This window comes from Balaenoptera ricei, chromosome 8 (assembly GCF_028023285.1).
Source record: "Balaenoptera ricei isolate mBalRic1 chromosome 8, mBalRic1.hap2, whole genome shotgun sequence".
NCBI lineage: Eukaryota > Metazoa > Chordata > Mammalia > Artiodactyla > Balaenopteridae > Balaenoptera > Balaenoptera ricei.
In genome coordinates this window covers 89,634,149-89,638,014 of record NC_082646.1, presented here as the reverse complement: position 1 = coordinate 89,638,014, position 3,866 = coordinate 89,634,149, and positions in this window count along the sequence as shown.

Below are 3,866 nucleotides of genomic sequence, written 5' to 3'. Positions count from 1 at the left end.
GCTTTGTTGGGATTAAAGTTATTATAGGGCTTCCCTGGTGGTGCAGTGGTTGAGAATCTGCCTGCTAATGCAGGGGACACGGGTTCGAGCCCTGGTCTGGGAAGATCCCACATGCCGCGGAGCAGCTGGGCCCGTGAGCCACACCTACTGAGCCTGCGAGTCTGAAGCCTGTGCTCCGCAACAAGAGAGGCCGCGATGGTGAGAGGCCCGCGCACCGCGATGAAGAAGAGTGGTCCCCACTTGCCGCAACTAGAGAAAGCCCTCGCACAGAAACAAAGACCCAACACAGCCAAAAATAAATAAATAAATAAAAATGTAAAAAAAAAAGAAAGTTATTATAGTAATAGGTACAGGTACTGAGTCAAGGTCATGGAAAATGAACTGCTGAGCTTGTATAACAAGTGCTAAATATTTGGTTACTAAAATTAGAGAAACCAGAAACCATAAGGAGCTGGTTATAACCAGTAATGTAAAAACCTGGTTCAAATGTTACCTCCTCTGTGATGCTGTCCTCTCAACCCAGGTCCTATGCACAGACTCTGATTATTGCAACTCTGAACTGCATTTCATTTATCTGTAGTTTAAGCTGCTTGAGGGTAAGGGCCATTAGCTATGAACCCTCAGTGCCGACACACAGTAGATGCTCACCACTGTTGAATGAATAATATCTCAACATCTTCTTTCATTTCACATTTTAATCAATGTTTCACCTAACAAACAGGGGAATTTATTTGAAATAATTCCTACCCACAAAGTAGATATAACATAGACTGCTATCCCTTACTAAGATATCTTATCATTTGGAGTTATTCCAAATTACAAGATCACATTTTATTTCCCAGCCTGTCTGGTTGGGTTGTTGTGCCAGCCACTAATTAATTTCTCAGATTCAATTGTACCCTTCAATGCCTGCTCTGAACTTCTGCACTAATCGATGATTCTTCTAAGCATTTCTCCTTTACAGCAAGCACAATACGTTTCTCAGAAGGCACCTGGGAGACATTGCCATTTCTAGCTGCTGCCAGACTGCTCAGTGGGCGTAGAACACCCAGTGATGCTTTGCTCCTGCCTTGTGCCCAGAATGGCAGCCCCAGCTCAGCCTGACGACCACCTTTCCCACATGGCTCTCCCCACACAAACTGCAGGTGCTCCAGGCCTCCCACCTGCAGTGGCACTGTGACCTTCTCAGCTGAGGCTGACCTGCGCCCTGGAGGGTGGCTTCATACATATTTCCCTGGCGACTGCAGACAGATCTGTCCTGGGCAATGCAATGAACTTCTCTGACACCCAGTGGGCTGCAAATATTGGATGCTGACTGATAAGGTGGTCAATATAGAAGGCTTGACCCTGAGATACAGTTGTCAATATAGAAGCCTGGAGCTTCCAAAATAAAAGCTGAGGTAATTAATTACCTTTGGCTCTGAACTTGGACCAAAGATATTTATTAAAGTAAAATGTCCTATATCATGTTTTTTATCCTTAGAGAAACTAAGCCCCTAATTTTTTTAAGCTTCTATTTTTCTAAGCCTTCTATTTGGAGGTAGAAGTTACAACCCTTAACTTCAGCATTGCAGGTTAATAGCTGTCCATAATGAAAACAAAAATTCCTCAGCACTTTCTGCATCAATCACCAGAAAGGCACAAAGCGAACTACTACACTACAGAGAAATATGAATTAAGAGTGGCCATGTAGTAGACACATGTTATTACTGAAGAACAGGACCTTCCAATTATTGCAAGTAGAAAATGCTATCTGTTAGTACAGAACTATACCTGCGGCAATAACACAGCCTAGAAAGTTATATACTGCAGTGTGGTGAGCTTGAATTTTGGCACTTGCAAAGACCTAGGTTCAAATCCCAGCTGTGGCACTTCTGAGCTGTGTGCCTTTGACCAAATAACATAATCCCTGAGTTTCTTTCCTTATCCTGTCTTGTGATGATGGTTATAAAGTAAGATATACCTACCTTATAAAATTGAGAAGATTAAACAAGGTAAGCAACCATTAGCGTGATTAATTTTCCCTCCTGTTTCCTCATTTTATAGGTAAGAGAATATTGAGGCACAGAGATAAAGTTTTTACCCAAAGCACAGTAATTTACAGATGAATTTGAAACTAGGCTTAAAATACTCTCGATTTAAGCATGCAAACTTGGGAAATGAAGTATGTACTAAAGACCAGTAGCTCCATTTGATAAGGATAGTAATTTATTAAGTAAATAATAAATTATAGCTGCCTGATAAATGCCACACGAAGTGTAGAACAAGTGCAATTTATGTGATTAAAAATTTAACATATTCATATAATACTTTGCTTTATAAAGTGCTATGACTAATATAATTTAATCTGACCACAGTAGCCTTATCTTTAAAAGACCTACTTTTTTAGTTATAAGAGTAATAATTTCATAGACTAAGAAATTTCAGAAAAAATAAATTACTTTACGTGTGAATAAAGGAAAATCATGACTAATTAATGATTTTGCTAATAATTTCTCAACTTTTAATAAAAGCCCAAGTTTCTCTTAACTGTATATATCATACATAGAAGAGGTTAAATTAGAGGTTTAAAAAGTAGCCACTTTGCTAGGAAGAATAAGGTTGCTTGGATTTGTTGCAAAAAATATAAGTAAATGTGAAAGTAAACTTTGTATGGTCAACGAAATAAAAGACTGCCACTAACAGAGGCAAATGGTTTTTCAAAATACATCTTCGTACCCTACAATTTCAATTCAATGGTGTCTTCAGTATTACAAGTCTAGACAAACCACACCTTCCTTCAGTCCTCCCCGTCCCCATCTCTTGAAATCAATAGACACTAGAAAATAAATTTTAAAAATCCACAAAACTATTTCAAATGATTTTATTAGAAAACTGTTGTGTTTCCCATTTACAGAAAGTTTAAATGTTTCCTGAAATATACCACTTGCTGTAAATAACTTACCAAATCTTAACCTTTTGTACACTGGTGATGGGGGGGGCCATGGAGGGTGGGGTTTTGGACTGGGAAACTGCATCATTGTTGCTGCATTATCTCATAGCACACATCCACCCCACATATACATAATATACCACAGCAAATGAACATGTCGAATATTCTTAAGTTTCTCCCTTCTTTAAAGCCCCTGACCTGGTACAGAATCTAATCAATGGACGCTTTCATTATAGCAAAAGCTTCCAGCTGGTTCTGCTGACGGCTGTCCTCTCTGTTTTGACCTACCTTGCATATTGGGGCCAGATTAACCTGAAAGTAATTCTGCCCTGTTACTTCCTTTTTCAAAAGTCAACAGAAGTTTCCCATTAATAACGTCACATTTAAAATAATGGTTAATTCTTACCAGCAATACGCTTGGTTCTTTCATTTCCTCACTTCACCTGAGACAAAGTCCATCATGATGCAATGAGTGATAAGGACAAATTTTCCTTGAAAACTGAGGATTGTCAGTTCTATTTTTCTCCCACACTCTAACTACAATATATTAACTCACAGCACCACCTATCTTTCAATAAAAGGTTAGGAAACTAGTTTTATTTTTAGCATAATGCCCAATATCTGGCCTGTACAATTTAGTGTGAAATTAAGTCTAAAATGCAGAAAGGAAAAAAAAAAATCTAAAAATAGAAGTTCCATTTGACATGTATGTAAAACACTTATACCAGTATGTATCAATTTCTTAGTAACGTTTCAAACAAAGAAGTCTGGCCAGCAGTATACTGAAGATTTTAATCTGCCACAAAATAGTCAGTGAACAAACTGTGCCTGAGGATGTTAAACTCGAAGTCGCAATCAGGGAGAAGCAGGGCCGTTCTGTCTTATAAATTCTAATATTCATTGATATTTTCATGCCCAAGTGTTAACTAGAATG